The sequence below is a fragment of the Microtus oregoni genome, unplaced genomic scaffold, assembly GCF_018167655.1.
Source record: "Microtus oregoni isolate MIOR12 unplaced genomic scaffold, Mior012 000049F_ref0000343, whole genome shotgun sequence".
Lineage (NCBI taxonomy): Eukaryota > Metazoa > Chordata > Mammalia > Rodentia > Cricetidae > Microtus > Microtus oregoni.
This window is the reverse complement of record NW_024543223.1, coordinates 12,574,760-12,598,860: the sequence shown is the minus strand read 5'-3', so window position 1 is coordinate 12,598,860 and position 24,101 is coordinate 12,574,760.

Sequence of the window (24,101 nt, the reverse complement as noted above, 5' to 3'; positions counted from 1 at the left end):
CAGGAGACCTGGGCCATGAACTCAAACTACTAGAACTCTGAAACCAGTGCACATGTGTGTGTGTGTGTGTGTGTTTGCATGTAGTGTGTGTGTTAGTTTATCTCTCTGTATATGTATGTTGGTGTGTGTATGTATCTCTGTATATATATATATGTGTGTGTGTGTGTATGTATGTATTTGTATGTGTATATCTCTGCATTTATGTATGACTGTATGTACCTTTAGAGTGAGAGAGAGAAAAAAACACATATAATTTGGAGTTGATGCCTACTAAGGCCCCTATAACTATAATGGTTCAGAGATCTAAGTGTCAGTCTGTATAACAATGTACAAGATAAACTACACCCATAACCAGGCCCATCATTTAATCACTTCTTTAGTAGTGAAACAAGGAGTAAATCCAAGCACCAAATGGCAAATTTCAGATTCAAATATTAACTATACACTGAGAAAATAAATTGAAGTGAATGTGCCCATGACACTATCCAATAATGTAGAAAAATGCTTGGGATTAATAGAAACAATTAGTTGTGTTTAAGTCAGTAAAAGACTGGATTTCTTTTTATGGTTCTAACATTGACAACAGTGAAAATAATAATCATTGAAGGCTTATCGTGTAACGGGAGCCCACTTGTTCCTCCTGTCCAAAATATCCACACAGAAACTATATTAATTAAAACACTCTTAGCCCATTAGCTCTAGCTTCTTATTGGCTAACTTTTACATCTTTATTTCACCCATTTCTATTAATCTGTGTATTGCCATGTGGCTGTGGCTTACCGGGTAAAATTCCCAGCGTCTGTCTCCGGTGGCTCCATGGTGTCTCTCTGACTCTGCCTTCTTCCTCCCAGCATTCCATTTAGTTTTCCCTGCCTACCTAAGTTCTGTTCTATCAACAGGCCAAGGCAGTTTCTTTATTCATTAATGGTAATCACAGCACACAGAGGGGAATCCCATATCACCAGTGTATATTCTTGATAGATAGTATTTAACTGTGTGAGAGGGCAGAGTTGGTACTGCCTCTCTTGTCTGTGCAAAAGATGCCTTCTTGTCCCCCACGCCCCTCTGGCCTCTAGCTGGCAAAGGAGCTGACCCTCCCCTTAGCCAGCTGCAACACTGGGAAGAGCGGGCCCTGTACCTTGTCTGGTCAGCACGGTGGAGCTGACTCTGTTTATAGCGGCACAAGAGATCTGGTCCTACCCTTCATTTAACATATGGCGGCATGGGTGGAGAAGAGATGCCCGACCATTCCTATGCCTGAGAAAGGTGGGAGAGCTGGCCCTGAGATCATAAGAGCTTGTTCCTGCTCCTCATCAGCTGCAGCAAGTCCCCAAGTTTGCTTGGAGAGACAGGCAACCCTGTTGGCAGGGGTATGGGTGAGCTGGCCCTCAAACTGTGAGCATCCGAGAACTGTCCTCACTACTCACCTGTCATGAGGTGGTGTGGGCATGGAGAAATGTTCGCTCTTACTCCTTGCTGCATGTGACAAGCGAGGGAGCCAATCCTTCCCCTTACCCGCTGTAGCACTCAGTGAAGCCTGCCCTGCTCTTCACTTGGGCATCACAGTAGAGCTTACCATTTGGCAGATGTGTGGGTGAACTGGCCTTGAGGGTAAGAGTGGGATAGCTGGCCACACCCCCTCATCTGTGGTGAGAACTGGAGAGAGATGCTCCCCACTAAACTCCTGAGACAAGTGGGAAAGCTGTCCCTGCCCCTCACCAGCTGCCACACTCGGGAGAATGGCTCCTACACTTCACCTGGGCAACACGGTGGAGCTGGCCCTGATGGTCCAGGTATGGGGGAGTGGACCCTGAGGGCATGAAAGCCAGAGAACAGGCCCTGCCTGGTGCTCATTGCTGTAAGGGTTGAACTGGCAGGGGCAACGCAGGCTAGTTCATCTTGTTGATGAGGACTGGGGAGAACTGGTGGGTTGACGGAGCCCGCAACTACCTAGGCCCAGAACCAGGGTTATGAGATGACCCACGCCAACATCCACCTCATTTACAAGGAGGTGAGAACATATGAAGGGGCCCGTCCCGCATACCCAAAGTGATACACACAACAGGATATCCAAGGGGAGTCCCCGTGAGGGCCCAGCATCGGTAATGTAGCAGAAACGAGAGGCCTCGAACCAGACCAATGACTCTGCAATGAACACTTGCAATATACACACAAAAGGGTTTACTGTGTGACTCACAGGGTCACATCACAGCTTCCATGACAAGGATTATCCTTTTTTCTTTTTTTTTTTAAATCTTTTTTTTTCTTTCCTCTTAAATTCTATTTTATCAGGGAGAGGGGAGACTGCAAGGGCAGAGGGTGAATACAAAGGGACCGAGAACTGAATGGGACTGCAGAGCACAATGTGAAAGACACAGGACGAATAAAGAAAGCTAATAGAAGACTGAAAACACAAAAACAGAGCAGCTCTAGTGGGGAAGCGTTGTGTCATATTGTAAATGTAGAAAAACTTAGCCTCAAGGTCACTCGGTCAGGAAAAAGCAGAACTGAGACCGAATATGGCCTTTCTGTCTCTAGAGCCATCTCTACAGCCAGGATATCAGTCCTTGAGAAGCATCTCCTTATGCTTAAGAGCGACATTCAAAATTTGCCTCTCTTTCAAAATTCACCTTCGCTAGGCATCCTGTAGGGAGCCATCTTTGTAATTAATGTCCAGTCACCTGTGCGGCCTGTGCGCTAGCACTTTGAATTTTGCAGATGACATAGTTTGGTAATAGGTGTTTTGTAAAGATTAGTTTATCGACACAGATCTTGCTCCAGCTCACTGCTATAATAAGTAGCCCCAAAACTCAGTGACAGAAGCTATGGTGTCTTACTGGTTCACATCACGGTCTACTGAGAGCTAGTGGTAGACGGAGACAGTATTGAAGCTGGAGGGATCCTATACCATAGAATTAACTGGGGTCAGTGTCCTTTGCTCTCCGCTTCTTGGTCTTCTCTACAGGTTCTGGGGTCCTGTACTGACCCCCTAAATCTTGTCAAACAATAAAGAAAAAGTCAGTGGGCAAGGCCCGTCCATGTTTAAACCTGGGCTGGAGGGGTGTGCGGAGACGGGTAAGTCAGCAAAATGTCTGTGTGCAAGCGCAAGGGTCTAGATTTGGAGCCCAAACCTCTATGTCAGTTCCAAGAATGGTGGCATGCATGTGTAGCCCTAGTGCTGGATGGGCGAGAAACAGCTCCTCAGAGAGGTCCCTGACAGTCAGTGCAGCCCACTGTGATCTCCAGGCTCAGTGGCAGGCCCTGCCTCAAAACACAAGGTAGAGAGCAACGAAGGACACTCAACGTTGACCTCTGACCTCCACAAGCATGTGTCCATTCGCATATGCACATACACACAGTCAGTACATACAAAAATAGAATAGTAAAAACTGGGCTGCTGTGAACCATCACTTCCAGTTACTTTCCATTGGTGGAAATTGGTCATGTGTCCTATCCCAAGGAAGAGAACAAAGATTTTGATAAACAGAATGCTCAATATTTTTTTAGAAATCACTCTCCTTATTTATTAAACGGGAATGACAATCTCAGAGAGGAAGTACTTATTAGTAGTTTATTGTTTCTGATACTTAGTCATCACATGTACCTGGAAACCATCACTCTATGTATCTCACTGAAAGGACTAATCAAAAAGAGACTTGGAAAGAAGGGTGAAGAGAACAGAAGAAGGAAAATAAGACAAAAGGAGAGAAGGCACAGCCAATCAAGAGCCTTGGTGGCACCCACTTGCTTCTCCCTTGCCTCTCCTGATGCCTCTGCCGAGGGAGCACTGCAGAGTGACAGAGACTGGCTGCTCACAATTCCCACAATGAGTCACAAAGCGAGGTGGAGATAGACATCATGCTGGTGCCCTGTCTTCTGCAGCTAATTAAATAAGAGTCCGAGCGGGAGCATGTGCCAGGCCTACGAAGACAGTCACACTATTAATTTCCTTTTGTTTTACAAGAGCAGGAACACAGAGAACACCATTAATCCTCACCCTTCCCAGACGCAGCTCTAACCTGCTTTCCCACATGAATCACTGGCTTTGAAGGCAGACCCAGCCCACTGGAAACTAAGGGCTTGCTGGCTGTTGCTCCAGCTCTTGGTTTCGCCTCTCACCACACTTTCTCTTCCCAGAGTAAGATCTGCTTTGGTGCCCTGCAAGGGCCCCTTCCTTCCTCCCACCACGGATACGCGTATGCCTTTCCCTGCCCCTGTGAAGTTAGTCATTGTCTTCTTTTATTCTTGTTTTTCTCTCTGGGGTCCAGCTCAGGCATCATTAGTTTCATGGAGCATTTGCAGTCTGCATGACTGTTCACTTTGTGTTTTCATGGTCGCTTGTTCCCATCTCTCTCAAAGGATCTGCCCTGGTGAGCTGGTGCTGTTTCTGGTGCGTGATATATTTCATTATGAACTGTAACCTGCCTTTCTGTAGCTCAGCTTTACCCCAGGTATTAAATTATTTCACATAATCAGCATTCATCAAATGAGGATTATCATTTCTACAGTTTTCTAAAATGTGTGAATTTTTGCCTGATTGTGTGTCTGTGGACCAATGTGTCATTTTCAGTGCCTGTGGAGGTTAGAAGAGGGCATTCGAATCCCTGGAACCAGAGTTACATGTGGTTGTGAGTGGTCACGTGGGTCCTTTAGAGGAGTAGCAAGTGTTCTTTATTACTGAGTCAACTCTCCAGTGTACCATTTACACAACTTTTAAATACTTTAATTTATCCAATATTCATAGTAATCCAATGATGTAAGGACGATCATAATATATGTCCTCTATGCTACACTTTAGATATTAAATGTTTAAATATCCTATTGTGAAATATTTTGTATAGGATGTGCCTGCATGGTTGTGTGGATAGTACTGTATAGAACAACACTCACCAAGTGTCCACGTCTTCCTAGGTCCCTCAACGTGGTCTGGCAACTGCCCCACCCTTACTGCATCCCTCAAACTTCTGTACACCAGTCCATAATTAGCTTACATCAGCAGTAAGTGTCTGTGTCCTTCTCAGACCTGACTGCCCCACAGCCAGGAATGACAGTGAAACTTGACAGGTCACTGCAAAGAAATGAGTCTATGTGTTTTTTTTTTTTCTTTTTCTTCTTCTTATTTTACATACCAGTTTCCCCTCCCTCTCCTCCTCCCGCTTGCCCCACTTTCTCCCCACCCCACCCCTTCCCACTCCTCAGAGAGGGTGAGGCCTCCCAAGGGGAATCAACAAAGTCTGTCACATCATATTGAAACAGGATCAAGGCCCTTCCCAGGATATCTAGGCTGAGCAAAGTATGCCTCCATAGGGAATGGGCTCCAAAAACACCAGTTTGTGTGAACCTATGTTTTTTTTTACCTGTAAAAGGAAAATAATATCAAATCCACTGACATCAAAACACTGGGGATATAGTCAAAGCAAATCCGTAGACTGATTGGAATATTGCTTAACATACTGAAAATATTGTAGAGGTCATGCTGTGTGCCGTGGTGTCTTCTGTGCCTTCCTTTTACCTGGTGTGCTTGGCCAGCAGGGTGGCAGGAACAAAATGGACTTTAATGACCCCATTTCAGAAGGGAATGGGTACTGGCGTTATTTTGTAGTTAAACTTTCATGAGTGAGGCCACATTGTGTCTACTCTTCCTTTATTGATTTTAAATAAAGTCTAGATAAAGTAGAATTTCTTTGTTTGTTTGTTTGTTTGATTTGAGACAGGGTCTTGTTGTGCAGCTCTGTCTGGTCTGGGATACAATAAACCAAGGTAGCTTTGAACTCATAAAGATCCCGGAATTAAAGGTGTGCACTACCCTGCTTGGCTTCAGATGGAGAAAATTTTCATTTACAAGTTTAGAATATTTCTAAAATACAAATAGCTATAAACACCCTTTCCAATAAAAGCATCCAAACACCTTGATTTCTTGGTATTTTTCCATCCTTTTAATTGTAGCACTGCTTAGAGATAGATGTTCGGAGAACATGCATACTGTTCTCATGCAGCTATGGATCAAGAACACACTGTCACGTTAAACATAAGACAGGATATGGTATTAAGTTGATAAATGAAGCATCTGCTAAAATCCCCTATTCTAAACACATGGGCTAAAATTATTCACAACAGGGATAGAGAATGAGAAGGGCTCCTCTACATACACCAGACATGATTAAGAATTCTTTGGAGTGTTGCAGCAGATGGTATATGCATAATTGATGAATCTGGAGGCCTAGGCATACCCAGGAGGCTGTTGCTTCACTTGGGAGTGCCTTCCAATACTGAAACTCAGGCTTAGGATTGATACTGGAGCAGGAGGAATCCCTAGGGAGCCCCCCCACAGCCAAAGTGACTTCTTAAATACCATAGTAGCAAGAACATACAGTCTACCCCCACCTGGATTCTCCATCACAATGCCTGATAAAGAATCTTGTCTTTACTCAAGAGTAGTAAGTGGAGGTACTGAAAGTTAGAATAACCCTCTGAGTGACTGGTGATACTCAAGAAAACAGGAAGTACCTGTGACCAGAATACTGGTAGCTATAAACCTTTGCAGCAAGTCATGCATTTCATCTTAGGTGGAATTGTCACTAGCAAAAGGCAGTATATTGCAGCTCTCAAGTAGACAAACAGACTTTAAAAATATAAAGGATAGTGTAGAGGCACCTTTTAAAATTTGATTTTTATTGAGCTCTACATATTTCTTTGCTCCCCTCCCTAGAGAGGCACTTTTTATTTGATTTGGTTTTATGTTTTGAAAAAAGGTTTCTTGATATAGCTTTGACTGTCCTGGAATCCACTATGTGGACCAGGCTGATCTTGAATTCACAGAGACCACCTTCCCACGTCTCCTGAGTGCTTGTGTCCCCAAACCAAGTCATTAAAATTTTAAAACTTAACAGGAGTCAGCAATTGGTTCTTAAAGAATTAAAGAATTCAAGTGGGTGAATACTGCCTTCAAATAGGAAGAATCGAGCAGGCATGACTACAGGGAGCTGTCGGTATAAAGAAAACGCTATCATCCTGCTGACATCAGAACGCACAGAACCAAAGAGAGCATGTGTTGCTAGAAGATTCTTGAAATTTTGCCAAGAAGACAAAGTAAAATAGCAAAGGATTAAGAGGTTAGACATTCTCAGAAAGTTTGTGAATGTGTGTGTTGGGAGTGTGGTTGTGAATGTGTATGTTGGGAGTGTGGTTGTAAATGTGTGTGTGTTGGGAGTATGGTTGTGAATGCATGTGTGTTGGGAGTATGGTTGTGAATGCGTGTGTGTTGGGAGTGTGGTGGAGGACACAGAATAAGTGTAAATAAGCAGTTAAAAAAACCAGAAGACACTGTAGATTTACAAAGAAACGGTGAGAAAGAAAGGAATGACAGAGGCGAGGACCAATAGTGGCAACCGTCCTCTGACTTCCTCATATACCCCGGTAAGCGTGTCTACACACTCACCCATGAACACGCACCCACATGCACACACATCGCATGCTACTAAAACAAAATCAAAGTCTATCTACAAAGGAGTCAGCATAAGTCCTCTCCTTCATCACATTAGAAGTCAAAAGAAAATACAGAATTTTTATAAAAACTCTAAATCCAGACAAACTGATGTTCATTCTCAGCAGGTATTATCGGCAATCTGGGCAAATAAGAAAATTATTAGAAAAGGCACTTAGAAAAGCAAGCTCAAAGAAATCTAAGAAAAAGATATAAAGTAAAAGAAGAAAAGTTTATATTTTGTAAACAGAGACCATGCTTTTATTTCCCAGCCTCCCTCTTTTCATATATATGAACGTATATATAAATATGCAAATATGTATATCATTGATGACAGTGCTGTTTCAATTAAAAATCTAATACGTGAATCCCTGCTAAACTCAGCAAAGTGGCTGAAAATAGACCGAAGGGGAGGGAGAAATGTGCTTAGGTTTGTCTAATTTTGGAAGAAGTTATGAAAAGATATTAACCTAAATATTCATCTTAAAAACAAAGCACAAACACAATGGACAAAATGTGTACAAAATGTACACAAAGGACCTGGCCAAACCCTGTGCTGAGTGCCTTGACCAAGTCCCTGACCAGCCTTCCACCTGTCCCAATGCTTTCCCTGAGAGGTGACCTTGGCACTCAGGAAACAATTCCTCCACATGGCAAAATGTACACTGTTCCCACACACACCATCCCGGCGTTTTAATTACTCCTTACTCACGGGCTCTGTAATTTTCCATTTCCCCACAGCTCTCCCCGTGACTCCAGTGTTCCATCTACACTTCGCCAGTCGCCTTCTGTCCCTCGCTGGTCTCCCTTTAAACCCCTCACTTTTGTCTTTACTGAGTTTGAATTCAGTTTGCAGTGGGATTCTATGTCCTTCGCTGCAGTAGTTGGAATCTTGCTGCCTTTAACGACTATCTAGTCCTGTTTCTCGGTGGCCATAGTAAGAACATGTAGCTACGAATGAAGAGGGATAAGAGAAGTAAAACTAGGCTTTCCGAGTCTGAGGTGAGCCATTTTAGAGAGCGTAACCAAGGACTGAAGGAAGAAAGGAAAGTAGACTTTGCTCAAGTGTCACAGGTAGTTTAGAGATAGAGACAATACAACTGTGCTCAGATGTTGTTTGGAGTAAGAATTGCAAGCCACGTGTGGAAAAAATACCCAAAGGAGAGCAAGTGGGAGAGAGGCTCGAGGCTCGGCTCAGGAGGTAGCTGGGGGGCTTGCCCATCACTGGATTGTCAGGTATATTTAACCATCCTTTATTTCTGCTTGGAACGCTTCAGTCCTTCTGATTCATAATTCTTGTTCAAGCTTATCTGGCTCCCTTCCTAGGTAGAACCTTGAAGAAGATAAAGACTGTCTTAACCGTCAATGTTTCCTGAGTTCTGCACATAGGGAGCCCTTAGTAAAAGCTACTTTGGGTAACTATTCATCTGAATGTTTTTGTATTAGCTTTCTTCTATACGCAGTTGAAGTTGTTGACATATTTGAAACGTAGCAGGTGTCTTCCTACAATTATTTGAGGAACCTTTGGGTAGTATGGGAAGAAAGGCTGGAACTACAGATAACTTCTTAATACAAGGCCAGGCTTCCGAGAGAAGGCTCTCCTCTCCAACCAAATCCTCTGTCCCAGAACCAGTGTTCAGCCGCTGTAGTGGACAGAGAAACGAAAAAAAAAAAAATGGCTCCTGAACCAGAACACAAACTACTTGAACCACAGGCCTGTCTCTGATATGAGTTCTTACACTCTTTCCCTTGGTAAAACAAGGCGGGACGAACTGACATTGAGCTCAATAAGGTCGTTAAGTTCTTGGAAGAAGCGTAAGGGTCTGTAACTTGTTATTTTCTTTAGCACTGAATGAGTTTGCTGACTAGACTCACTAGACAGAGGCCAGGGAATTAGGTTCCTCCCCTAGCATCACAGAGGACCCCAAGTTATTCTTTGAAAACTTTTTATATCACATACACACACACACACACACACACACACACACACACACACCTTATCATTTGTGAGGATTAAACCCAGGCCTTGCACATAGTGGGCAAACACTTTACTACTGAGCTAAACTTCTCAACTATTTTATCTTGAAAATTACAAATAAACAAAATCTCCCCCGGATGACTGTTACTTCCCCATAGTTCAAAACTCCCATTTAAAAAAGACCAGACTATACTGGGACTGAAGAGATGACTCAGCAATTAAGGACAGTGACTGCTCTTCCAAAAGACCCAGGTTCAATTCCCAGCACCTACTTGGCAGCTCAGAATTGTCTGTTACTTCAGTTCCAGGGGATCTGGTACCTTTACACCAATGCACATGAAATAAAGTTAAATAAAAAAAAAAGTTTTGAGTTGTGGAGAGGTAAGGGGGAAAGCAGGAGGAAGGGAGGGAGAGGTATTTATCATTGGTATGTAAAATGAATAAAATTTTTTTAAATATTTATTTATTTATTATGTATACAATATTCTGTTTGCGTGTATGTCTCCAGGCCAGAAGAGGGCACCATACCTCATTACAGATGGTTGTGAGCCACCATGTGGTTGCTGGGAATTGAACTCAGGACCTTTGGAAGAGCAGGCGATGCTCTTAACCACTGAGCCATCTCTCCAGCCCCTGAATAAAAAATTTTTAAATAAAATGTTTATTTAAATTTTTTTTTCTCTCTCTAAATTCTGAAATAAGTTGATTGACAAACTTACCCCCCCCCCTTTTATTGTTTTTTATTTTTTCAAGGCAGGGTTTCTCTGTGGGTTTGGAGCCTGTCCTGGAACTAGCTCTTGTAGACCAGGCTGTCCTTGAACTCACAGAGATCCGCCTGCCTCTGCCTCCCTAGTGCTGGAATTTAAAACTTGCCTATTGTTCTTTAAAAATTAATCTTGGAGAATACTGCGTACCTCTTCCCAAAAGGCTGACTCAAGCTTCTGAGATTTATTTTCGTGGTGGTTATTGTATTATTGATATTAACGCTGCTGTCAGATGGGATATCACAGGCTACAGTGGAATCAATAATGAAATTATTACTTAGTCCACAAGCTTTTTCTCATGAGTAGACAAATGTCATGGAAAACATTATGCCTTGTGAAGGAAACAAACACAACAGAAAAATCTAGATACCTGGGATCATCGAGCATCTTCTCCCTAACTCTGTAGCTGATTGCAGGTTAGAGCTGGTAGAAAGAGTTGGCTCTGGTATCTGAAATAAACTGAAAAATAAAAAGACCTTTGGGTTAAAAACTGTAAAATATTCTTGCTTTCAATTTTACCCCATACTTTCTCAAAAGAATACACACAGAATCTTCAGTAGGACAAAGGAACATACATATGATTGTTTTGTGTGCGTGTGTTGCTAGGGAACAAAGATATCACGGGCTTTTGATTTACTTGTAAATAGGAGAAAGAGGAGTTCCTGCAGAGTCCTCCCCTGTTCCTAAGACAGTGAAACTGAGGAGGCATGAGTCCAGGAGAAAAGAGGGTGACAGGAGTCTGAGAAAGCGTATAAGCATAAGAAGCTCAGGATGAAAATCCAAGGTGCTAAAATATAAAGAGCAGGCAGCCACATCTACCTAAACTACTATACATAATTAGAAAGTGAGAAAAAAATAAGATGTAGGCGGAGTTCTTACCAAGACATCTAACCAAATGTGAAAGAAAGCTCTAGACAACAGAGTAGCATTCTAATGAGAGTCAGCTGAGGGCTATGAAAAACAAAACAAAACAAAAAATCTGCCTTAAATCATGATAATAACTGGTGTGCAGGGGGAAATGGTATCCCTTTCTTCAGTGGCAGAGCTGCTGAGGAGCTACAGTATTCTATAAATAAACTCTATGCATGCTCATGCAAGCAACCAAAATAAAATTCAGTGCTTTTTAAATACATCAAAATAAGAAGAGGCATGTCGGGAAGAAATATTTTAGTGCAGAGACAAGTAGATGAGAGAGAAAATGTGTCTGGGATATTCTTACACTTGTGTTGTGAGTGCTTTACCTGATGAGCCACCCCCCCCCCCCAAGCACTCTAAAACAGATCTTTCAAGAGCAGATATATGAATGTCTTTCTAATATGACATAGAAGAAAGTTAGGAAAACAGAAAACCAGTGAAATAGGAAAATCATGAATGCTAGCAGAACTACTATGCTCTAAGCATTTCCCCCAATAATAAAGACGTCACAAATAGCACAGAGATGAGAATACAATAAATATAAAACAATACATACTAATTATATATATATAACATACACCATACAATGTAAAACAAAATTGAGTCAAAATGTAAGACAAAATTGAGTCCATCACTCATGTCAATAAAGTATGAATGGACTTTTTATACTTATTAAAAGAGAAGTATTTTACCTTGATTTATAAAGCCCAACTCAACTCTATGTACTGTGCAAGAGAAACTCTTTAAATGAGTCATTAAATAATACCCTACCTGTAAAGGTATAGTTGAGGTTTATCAAGGAAATGAAAGTATCCAAGTGAGGCACCCACCCTGGGGAGCACCGTGAGCAGGGGTGGTTCTAGGACAGGTTCGTTCCATCCTCTGCTCTTTCCCCACCATTCGCTCTGTTCTAGTTACGCCAGCTTGCTTACTGCCGTTCAGTGATGCTCAACATCCCTGCAGGGCTCCCTCCTTCTCCGGGTACTCACTTGTTTTGTATTTCTTCCCTTATATTTATAATGAAATGGCCACTCCTAGCGCTGAAATATTAGAACAATCTTTACAGAACTTGTCACCAGATGACATACGCTGTGTATTTGTCAATTCTGATTGTAACAAAATCCTACAGACTGAGTGACAAAAAAACAACAGAAATGTGTCTCTTGCTTTCTGGGAGATTTCAGATTAGACCTTGTGTTGGGGTACCGAGAAAGATTGTTGTCCTGGCATGTGGACTGCCACCATCATGTGACCTCTCCTTTGATTGCGCCTTCTGAATTTCTCCTGCAAAGTCATCATTCCCTATCGGTTGAGGATTATGACCACACCTATGACCTCATTTAACCTTAATCGCCCAAATGTCTCTGATGATCAGTTTTAAGTGTCAGTCGAATTGAAATGAGAATGCTTAGGTAATTAGTAAAACATACTGCTAGGGATGTCTGTAAAGGCTTATTCAGGCATGGTTAGGCCATGAAGATTCTGACCCAATATTAATAGATTACCATTATGATGGTGTTATTGGGAGATGGTGAAAAGTAGCCAATGGGCCTAGTTAGAGGAATTTGGTCACTGAGAACATTTCTTTAGGAACTACATCTTGCCATGTTCCTTCCTTGAATTCCCCTTTGCTCTGATTTGCAAATGATATAAAGAATACATTTGTATGACCATGGTGTGGTGCCCAAACCAGAGGCAGTCACAGTGTGAACCATCTGAAAGCATGAGCCCATATAAGCAAACCAGCCCCTTCAGTTCTCTCTGTTAGGCCATGTGGTCAAAGCTCTCAGAACTAACTTACGCAAGTCCTGTTTCCAGGCGCATTCACATTGGGGGGCCATGTCTTCTGCACCGGCATCTTGGAAGAAAAAATTTTCAGACTATGTCATGACTTATTTGTTTATGATCTGCCTGATATAGGTTCCAGGGGTGCAAGAATGTATATTCTGTTCACTACTGTATCAAATACGGCCTAACATAACCAGTACTACATAAGAATGAATATATGAAAAAAGTTCCTACATGACTATAGTGCATCCTCCTCTTTGCTTATTTCTCTTTTCTTATCTCTAAAACACAGATAATATGTAAATCTGATCCATAACTTCATTGGGAATTAAATGAGACAATTCATGTATAAGGCTTCATACTTAACCTGGCATATTGCAAGGCCACAAGATACACTATGTTTTATCCTTGATATTGTCACTAATATCACAATTACATTATGGTTGATCCTTACCTACATTCCAAATTATGAACAAGATGAATGATCAAGACAGTAGAGACTCAAACTGGACCCACATCATCTATAGTGATGACGGTTGTTTCTTCAAGATGCACACATAGGCTTTTTTCTTTCCCTTTTGTTTGCACTTTTAAATGAAATCTGAGAAGCTTATGTGGCTTCAGAACAAAGAGATCCATGCCTTTGGTTTTATAGGTTGTGTGGGTAGTTAATATCCTGTTCTGCCATCCTCTTTCAAGTTTTATAATGTGACTGCCCTCTAACCTACACACACATCTCAGTTTCCATGGCATGTGGGAAAAATCTTCTGAACTTGAAGGGACAGGGAGATAAGACTTTTTATTCAGCTCTCTCTCCAGACCCACCTCCATGGAGAAGATCTTGCAAGTTCTAGATTCACCATATTGCATTATCTAGTGCCAACCATCCTGCCCCAACCCCCGATCCCCAGAAACAGACCTCTAAGAAGAAACTGCCAACTTGCTTCTCAAAATTCTCTTTATCTCAATTTTACCTCAGGGAAAAGAAAACCTGAGCATATCTTTCTGTCACTACCTCTCTGTTCTCTAGTCCTCACAAACACAACAATGTCTCCAGAATTCTTTGTCCAGATTGACCCCCAATTAGATCTTGACTCTTTGAGCGTTTCCCGGAGAGCAATTATCACAGAGCAACAGGTCTATGCCTGTGGACACTAGCATTCCTGCCAACTTAGACCTGAGTCAGTCAATTGCGGTGGGGTCATGTTGGCTGTCACCAACAACCAGCTGATGAAACATCTTCATAGGACATTCAGGTCCATGGCATGTCTTCCACTTGCCTAAGCCAAAAGGCAGAGCCTGTTTCTCTGTAGGGAAGGTAGCCGCAGACTCATGGGCTGTCTGTACAGATGAACATGAGATGTGCTTGTCAAGATCGTGAAGCTTCTGGATGCCCACTCAAGTGTGGCTCTTGTTCCTGCTTCGAGTATTGGAAGAATCTATCAATAGCGCAATAAGATTCTTGTGACAAAAATCCAGAGAAAAGGGAAACCTTGAGCAATACCTTTAAAATAATAAGAAAAATAAATGAATCATGTGGGGGAAAAAATCAGATAGGTACCGCTATTGCTTAAGTCTGCCAGAAGATGGGGCCATGTGTACTTTTCTAGAGTCCTTCAAGTCCAGAGGTTGGAAGGGAAAGCCTATATATGTCAAATCTATACTATAGAATGCATTTAAAATAGGGATTTTTTTTGAGCCTCTCTCTCTCTGTCTCTCTCTTTCTGTCTCTCTCTCTCCCTCTCTCTCTGTCTTTCTCTTTCTGTCTCTGTCTCTCTCTCCCTCTCTCTCCGTCTCTCTTTCTTCTTTTCCCTCCCTCCCTCCCTCCCTCCCTCCCTCCTTTCTCTCTCCCTCATTCTTCTTCTTTTCTTTCTTTCAATCACTGTGTAGTCTTGGGAAACTATCAGAGTACCGCTGCTTTCCTTTTATCTTTAAGTGTACATAATAACAACTTCTCAAGTTAGGCTTTGAAAAGGAATAAAGCAAATGCGTGGACCTTCCACTAGGGTGTCATTTCTTTCAGTTTTTTTAACCCATAAAAATAGAAGTTTAATAACATCTGCTATCCACATTTGGTGGAGCCCTATTTTAAGCCATGGAAAGCCTCAGAAGAAAGGTAAAACATCAGCCAACAAAGAGGTATTATCTATCCTTGGGGACTGGCCTGAGAGATTTCATTATCACACCACTCCCACATCAGGGCGGCAAAGCAACAAAAGGCAGGAAGCAGGGGCCATTTGTGAATGGCCAGAGGAGGGCTTTGAAAGGATGAGCTAGAGACACGGGAAAATGGGAAGGAACAGAAAAATGGTACGTCTTATTTTCTCCAGCTTTGTAATTTACTGTATTCATCCTTTGAAATGCTCTATTAAGTATCTGTTTTCTTCCTCTATTAAAGGACTAATTTCCCCCTCTCACTCAACTCCTCTGCTTTAGTCTAAAAAAAAAAATTGATTGCGATGAAATACGATGATTTCCATGACAATATCGAGAGTTTCAAAATCAAGCTCACAACTTCTGAGTGCAATTATGTCAGCGCTCCTGGAGAATTGGCCTCGCAGAACAGACTGTGCTAAATCCTAAGCGCGTTCCTAATCAGGGCACAGCGTACAGAGTGCCTTTGTCAGCAGAGGGGGTGATTTTGATGAGCTCCATGGAGGGCCGGACCATCTTCTCTCAGACATCTTGGCAGTCCTGAATACTAAGAATTCACCAATTTTTTTTTTGTAGTACAATTTAGTATCTGGTTAAGGTTCAAAAACAAATGGTTTGGCCGTGACTAATCTTGCTTATTTTGGAAGCATTCTCTGGATATATTCTGAGATATCTCCTCTGGTGAAAATTGGCACCTGGTTCACACACACACACACACACACACACACACACACAGAGAGAGAGAGAGAGAGAGAGAGAGAGAGAGAGAGAGAGAGAGAGAGATACTCTGATGTTTTTCAGTGTGAGCGAAGAATGGGTCCTATCTATGCTATTCCCTGACTAGAGATACTTGTGTATCTGACAGGAAGAAGTTTCTTTTGGGCTCTCTTCAGCCCTGAGTTCTTAGTCACACCGTGGTCTGTTGGTGAGCTCAGCAGAGTTGCCAGGGATGCTAAACCTGGGACAGCTAGCTCTAGTGGAGTCCCCACAAAGCCCAGCTTTCTGCCTGCATACTAAAGGCACAGCCACATGACAAGAGCAGCCAGTCCGTCAGGGGAATTTCAGATAATATCCTTGCTCAGGATTTCAGATGGAGTCCAGGTGAGCCAGCTGGCTGAGCCTCCATCTCCAAAAAGTTATGAGAAAGACCACAGTCATTTTCATTGTCATCTTTCTACCAAGCAGGCAAAGGGTCCAAGAATGAAGAATGTCCCAGATTCTGACCATTGTCCTTGGAGCATTCAAAAGGGCAGTGTGGTATCAAGGTTATAATAACCTTATCTCACATGATTTCCTTCACAACTTTCTCATCATGCGTCATTAGTGTAAGCTTACATATTTTTCCTATAACATGATATTAACCAGAGTGCCTGCAGTTTGCACAGTGCCCAGGTACAAGACAAAAAGACTCAATACATGTAAATCATCATGACCCCTCAGCCCCTTCAGCAGATTAAAACCTGGAAAAGCTCCAGGACACATTGGAATCAATCAACTCTAGTGATTTTCAAGTGTCTTAAAGCCATGAATAGCAATCCACAGAAACGGAACTGTGAGTAGCCGCACAAACTTGTAGACTAGATCGGAGAGATGTTTCTGAAAAACATAGCAGGACTTGCTTGCTGCCCATGGAGGCTTTGTTCCCTTTCCTCTGCCCTGGAATGCTGCCAAGAAAATTTCTAGAACCTTCGGAATTCTAAGGTTGATACTCTGATAACCAGTCATTTTCAACCCACCCAGCCTTTAAATCAGCAGGCTCAGAAAGAAAAAGATTCATACGTGGTGAGACAAAGAGGTTACCACCCACTCTACTTACGATGCTAACACTGAGGTGTACATGGTCTTACAACAAGCAGTGTCTTCTCTCAAAATTGACTGGATTGTCTTAGATGCTTGGTCACAGACAAGCTCAGTCCCTTTGAGTTTATAAGCTGTTAGCAGAGAACAGACATCTTCATAGAAATAATGACTAAGGCATTCTTGGCTTAGAACCAGATATGTGGTCTAGACAGTGTTACAGGGCTCAGAAAGGGCTAATAATCTGGGCTGGTTTGTGGGGCCGGCCTCAGGGCAGTTATTATGCTCTTGAAGAAAGAATAGAACATCCCTGGGCGTGCGGGAGACATGGGAAGTAAAGATCATTTGCTCCAGAGGTGCCTCTGAGGGGAAAGCTGTAGAAGAAAGAATCTGTGGAAAGGTGAGAAAACTGACTTCTCTACCAATTTGTCAGGGAATTCAATTATATTTCTAGCAGAGAAACCAAGAGGATAACATTGGTATTGGCAGGGCAAGAAAACATGAGGTGTTCTTGGAGAGGCAGCTTGATAAAGATGATGCTCATAGTAAGGAAGAGTGATCAAGTTCCAAGCATAAAACAAAGTACTGAGGCATGGAACCAGTGGAGAGACGACAATTGTAGTCTGGTAGGGCATTATGAACTCCTGGACCAGATGTTACAATGTTGTGGGAAGGAAGGAAAGGGTGTGGAAGAAATAACAACTTTGGTGACTCCGAGAATAGACTGAGAGACTGAAAAGAACTGAGGATGAGGGCAAAATGAGAAGCTGCCCAACAGGCCAGCAGGGGGTACTGGAGTTCACAAAGAGAAGCCTGGAGACACACTGGATTCTGGCCTGGATGAATGTGTGAGGATGATGTTATATTAAGGAGAGGGAAGAAGAGGATTCTGCCTGCAGGTTGATTCCAGGGTCTATAAACCCCATCACTCCTTGCTTTGTGACTTTGGAAAGATCATTTAATTTCTCTTAAGCAGCAGCTTGGCTCTTCTGACAGCTATGCCACTGAATTCAGTAAGATAAGACTTATCAAACACATAGCACAGTGAGCAATACTCGAGGACTGGATATTCTCTGTCTCGTGTACCCATTAATTTTGGAAGAATTGAGTCACTTAAATTAAGTAAGGAGTAAAGATGAACATATTTATGTCATTTTACAGATGATAATTGAAGTCATTAATTACGTCGCAAAGGACAGAGTATTTAAATTAAACAGTTATTTAACACTGCCAAGAGTTACCCATGGTGGTCAGCAAAGAATACTCTGGTCTGGTCCACACATTTTACCGACCCAAAAGACAAAAATGAGTGTGAAGAATAATATGAAGGAAGAAATAGAAAACTTCAGTGACTATAGGTTTGGGCTTCAATTCCAGTGGGGATGCCCTACCTGATGATGCAGGACAGACAGGAGTTTGACTTGTCCTATATCAAAAATAAGGGAAGTCAGCACTCAAGTCAGCTAAATACTTCCCCTTTGATCTCATTCATTCTCTGATCCTGAACCTTTGCTTCAAACCTTATCTTACTACTCAATTGGTCATATAGGGTGAGGTAAATTGAACCCAAGAGCAGAGCTGCCCCAAATACCCAACCCTGCATTGGTAGCCAGCAATCATGCTATCACCAGAGCTAGTTAGAATTCGGGGGATGGGAAAGGATAAAGGAAAGGGGAAATGGGGTGATTTATATGGGTAAGATGCTAAAAGAGACATCATTACTATATATTATTATTGTTGTTATTATCATTATTGTAACAAAAACTCCTTTGCACCCAAGAGATGATGTTGACAAATCGTGTTCGTGGAACAAGTCGTTTCAAACTGCCATCCTGGAGAAGTGGAGCTGTGATGGTAGCCGGCGTGTCTTACGGTGGGTTTTGTCACCAAGCAGACTGTCAGTGATGCAGACAAGCAAGTGTCAGGACAGAACAATTATATTCTGGAAAAGAAAGTGGAGAGAAGAGGCCACCATGGTTAGGGGATAGCACAAGAGGACTACAGACACCCCAGAGCCAAAAGGAACTGAGAAATGATTACTGGAGAGCAATCATTGTTACCAAGTGTCCCACCCCCCATCTTCCATTGTCACCTGCATTAGGGTGTTATATATTTTTTAAACCCTTGGGCTCTAGGCAGTACTTCTAGGATTATGGCATTGAACACAGATTCCTATGACAGCAAGAAATGAGATCTAGGTATGAGAATTCTAGACCAGGACCAACTGGAAGCCAGATTAGAACCCTATCGCTCTCTCATGTCACTCCTCACTGTCTCTGGTCTTCTACCAACAACCCATCATTGTAGTAACCATTTGAAGGTTTCCCAGATGTTTTCTATTAAAAATACAACAATTATAGTAAAAAAATTACAACAAAATAACTTATTGTTTGGGTTTCAAACAATATACTAAAGCCCTGTACAGATAACTTGAAATTTCCCCTCAGATTAATTGCAGCTTTGCTTCGTAGGTCACTAAGATGTAAAACATTGGGTATCTGGAGCTTTGGTCCAGGAGGGAGAGTTCTAATCTGGCACTGAGAAAATTCAACTACTGAGCCCCAATGCATGTTCTTGCTCTAACCTTGGGAAGGTAAGAATTTCTTTGGGTCAGAGTTTTCTCCATAATCAATGAAGTGGAGAATAATTCTCCTGTGTCTGATCTGGAATGTGATGAAGAATAAAAGAAGTAAAAGTCCTGAATATGATCTAATGCAAAAAAATATACTGATTAAAATATACAGCATGTACATAAGACTGCTTCTAAACTGTGATTAAACTTTGGTAGTTCTTGAGTCTGGGAAGATGGTTCAGTAATTAGAAACACTGACTGCTCTTCTAGAGGACCAAGGTTCAATACTTAGCACCCATATGGCAGCTCGTAGCTATCCATAATTACAGTTATATGGCATTCAACATCCTCTTCTGGCCTCTGCTAACCCAAGACACTTGTATGGTACATAGACATACACACAGTCAAAATTAAAATTAATAGATAAAATTAAAATAAAATCAACTTTGGTAATTATTATCAGTGTAGGCATGCATTCAGTTTCTTGATAGACTACTCTTGCTAATTTTTGTGGTCAACAGCAGATCTATCAAAGATTATTTTAGATAAGTTATGCTGGAAAGACATAAAGGGTCTTCAAAACAACAAATGTTGATTTCATGTTCTGTTGTATATTCATGGTTGGGTTCCATTTATTACTCAGATACCCAGACTGATAAAGTAGCCACCACCTCTGATGTGTTGCTCAGCATACTTGAATAAACTCTGTTCTGACGGTTTTACGCTCTGCAATTGGATTTTCGATTAGAAATGACATTTCCTTTTTCAATCCACAGGGCCAGGGAATGTTATTCTAGGAAGGCAGAGAATTTAAAACAAAACAAAACAAAACACTTTCAGCAGCTACAGATGCCCTCCATTAACTTGTAGAGATGTAACACTGAACTCTAATCATACTGATGAAATCATCCTGCATTTGTGTGATAAAACCAGCATTCATTGAACACTGACCAGATATCAGGAATGGTGCCCAATGTAGAAGATGCAAACTGCCTTAGCAAGTTCTTTGCCTTCGAATACCACCAGATATATATATACTTGATATTCTATAAGCTTCGACTGACCAAGGAGTGGGAAGAATGGATTCCTAGAAGTGGCAAGATCTATTGGGTCAGTTGCCAATGAAGAGCCAGAAAAAGAGAGATATGCTGGGCAATCAAGAAAGTATACAGCAAAGCTAAGCAAGAGGTGTGTGGTCCTTCGGGCAGTATTTGCTGCTGGAGAATAACATGCATGATAGGGATGGTTGGGAAGACAGAGTGTGGGTGGACAGACAAGCAATAAGGAGGTAATAGCATCACAGGTAGGGAAGATGGATGCTAGACAATGAACCAGTCAAGGGTCAGAGGAGAGCAGCCAGGCTCAAGAACTCAGTGATGCTAGCCTTAGCTCTGAACTCCGCAGAGTGGCAGAGCAGATAACCAGAGAATAAGGTTCACCTACAGATAGTGGGACAGAACTGCTGCTGTGTCGACCTACTTAGTAGATAGGCTTGGATTCATCCTCCCCTGACCCCCACCCACAATGACTGGGGCACCATGAACAAGCTATTGGTTTTCTGTATATATTAATATCTCCATCTTCAGGATAAGAAAGCTATGGTCAGTCTCCTTTGTCAACTTGATTGCATTTAGAATCACCAAGGTGACCTACATTTGGGTGTGCCTAGAAAGATGTATCTAGAGATTTAAGTGAAGAAGGAAGAAGGGTAACACCATGGCATCATCTGAAGTCCTGGGCTAAGAGGAGAAAATCTAAGAACTCACATTAGCTCTCTGCCTCTTGACTAGGTTCATCATGACTATCGCCTTGTGATCCTGTCTCTGTGTCTTCCCTACCACGATGGATTTTAGCTTAAATTCTGAGTCCAAATGAATCTTCTTTAAGTTGATTTTGTCATATAGTTTGTCACGGAAACCAGAAGGGCACCTAGTAGAAGGAACAGCACTAGACAAGAGTGTCTGAGGTGTTCTGGGTTAGTATTTACAGAGAACTTGGGACAGAGTCTGTGGTCTCCTGCCAGGGCTGCAGAATGTGGGACCATGCTCATAGCTGGGTTCTGGGGTCTGTGGTGTGTGTGTGTGTGTGTGTGTGTGTGTGTGTGTGTGTGTGTGTGTGTGCTACAGAATATGGGACAATACTCATAGCTGGGTTCTGGAGCCGTGTGTGTGTGTGTGTGTGTCTGTGTGTGTGTGTGCGCTTTCCTGCCTCTTCTAGCTCAGTTTAGCCTACTCTACCAGCTGAAACGTCAACACAGACGGTCCCTGTCAGAAGTCCCTTTAGACAAAGGACACAGTGGACCCAGGGGACCTGAGCTGTACCCTTTTCTGTTTGCCTCACATAGCTTCCCTTTCTGGCCACAGCCTGCAGGAGGGGGCGTGGGCCTCTGAGTAATGAGTTTTTTCTTTTTTCCTCCTTTTTACTGCTGAATCACCCTGCCAACCTCCCCTCCCTGGTGTGACTGAGTTCCAATAGGAGGAGCCGGTTCTGGAAGAGAGAAAAGTTAGAGTGGGTGCTGTCTTTTTATTTGGGGTTTTGGGTGGGTGGGGGATCAAAAAAAAGCTTCTGATAAAACAATAGAGGTTGCATTATAAAGAGGGTGGGCCATTTGCCAAAGCCTGGCTTGCCAGAGCATGCTGGGGGGGGGGGGGGCTGTTGTCACTGGGCTTTTTGCCATGGGTTCACATCAGCAGTCCTGAGTGGGAGGCAGCCGTCTAGGAGGGCTCGGGTGGTGTCTTTATAAGGATGGCCCCCATGGTTGGGATTCTGGGTCTCTGTGCCTCGCCTTCCCAGCTCTGCAAACTGATGGAAGTCACTGCTGCCTTCTCCAGGCGAGTCACTGGCCCTGTGTTCACAGCTTTCAAAGTGTCCCGCCATTCAGCGCTGGAGAACTTACAGCTGGTTCCTTCTTCTTCCTATTTAGCCTGTGGACCCTGGCTAGGGGCACAGAGAGCAGCACCAGGGCTAGTTCTCTGGAGGCCCCAGTGACAGATACGGTTGATTTTGGTAATGAGTCACACACACAGTTGCGTGGAAGTCACAGCCTCCACTGGTGCTACTGTTGTTATTTATCTTTTCAAATCAAACAGCGCCAACCACACAATCCAGCGTTGTTCGACTGGGGCTGGCTTTACGGTATGAGCAGTGAGCCGGCCGAGACCCCAGACTTCGTACTTAACAGCGGCTATACTTGCTTCCCAGCTGTCTCAGACTGACCCTGACTTGTAGCAGGAAGGACCTTCAGTCTCTGTTGCCTTATTTCGTGGTTTAGAACTCCAGTGTGTAGGACACAGACATTTCACAAATTCCAGAAAGGCTTACCTCATTGAAAATACCACTTTCAAGTACATAACGCCCACTTTTTTCTTTTTCCTTTTTTCTTTCTTTAACTCCATGTGGGTCAGACACCTATGATGCCTAAGGAACAAGAACTTCTCTAAGACATCCCAGAGCTGAGCCAGTTCGCTTGCCTGGCTGGTGCCATGTTTTTGGCTTTTTTTCTCGGGGTTCCTTGGTGTAGCATCTTAAGAGTTTCTAGAACCTTTTTTTCCCTTCTCCTACCCATGAGAAGCAGACCGAGCTGCGGAAGCCCAGAACATATTTCTTTCCTCGCTCATCATCACAATCAAATTACAGAGAAAGCAGGTGTTGACAAAGACTGGCACTATACAAAATTAATTTAAAAAAAGAAGTGACCCAGTTTCCTGTGGCATGTCATTTTGGGACTCAGAGCACCCCCCCCCCCCAGCGAATCAGAGACTCCGAGGGTGATGTCAGTTCATTCTGCCAGCGACAGGGATATGGGCTGGCAAGATCTGCAGTGTGCAGCCAGGTCTCCCACTGCCATTTGGACTCCTGTCAGCGACACCGTGGAGACCATTAATCTTCAACTTATGGCTGAGCCTTCTTGGGGCCTTTTGAGTTTTCTTGTTCGGTTTTGTTCGGTGTGTCATTCGAGATTCCTTCAGAGAAACCCGTGTTGGGGCAGGAAAATGCTCCGTGAATTATGTCCTCGTGAAGTCACCATCTGGCCAATATTCATCTTGCTTAACGAAATACCAAGGCTATCTTTCAGACCAGCTGCTGCAGGGCCTGAACGCAGCACACTAGTGACCGCAGCCATAAACCAACATGCAATCAAGTGCAATTAATGCACCTGCTGCCATTTCAGAGTCCAGCCCCCACAGTCCAGTCACACCTCAGCTGGCTTTTCTCTGTCAGACTTGGATTTTTGTTTTGTTTGATTTGTTGGCTTGCTTTTGCTTTGTTTTTCTCACTTTTCAGGTAGGGGATCCCAGATTTTGGCTTCTATCAGCCCCAGCATCTAAGTAGCAAGTACCACTGTGGGGCTGGTGGAAATGGGAGTGTTTGTATGCCTTCAGCCCCAAACAATACAACACTGAGCTGCATTCTCTGGCCAGAAAGGGCCTATTGTCCTGAGCAGTTGGAGCTCTGCTGATGGTTCTCATTGGCTATGCAAGGCCAGGCCCAGGTACAGGACGACATCATCTCTTGTAGCAGATGAAAGAAACAGAGGGACCCCCAGGCTTAGAATCCCCCCACCCTGCCGCCGCCAGAACAACCATAATTTCTTTATCCGCAGAATTTGACTGCTGCCTCTCTTCCCAGACACACACACTTGCCCTTGAA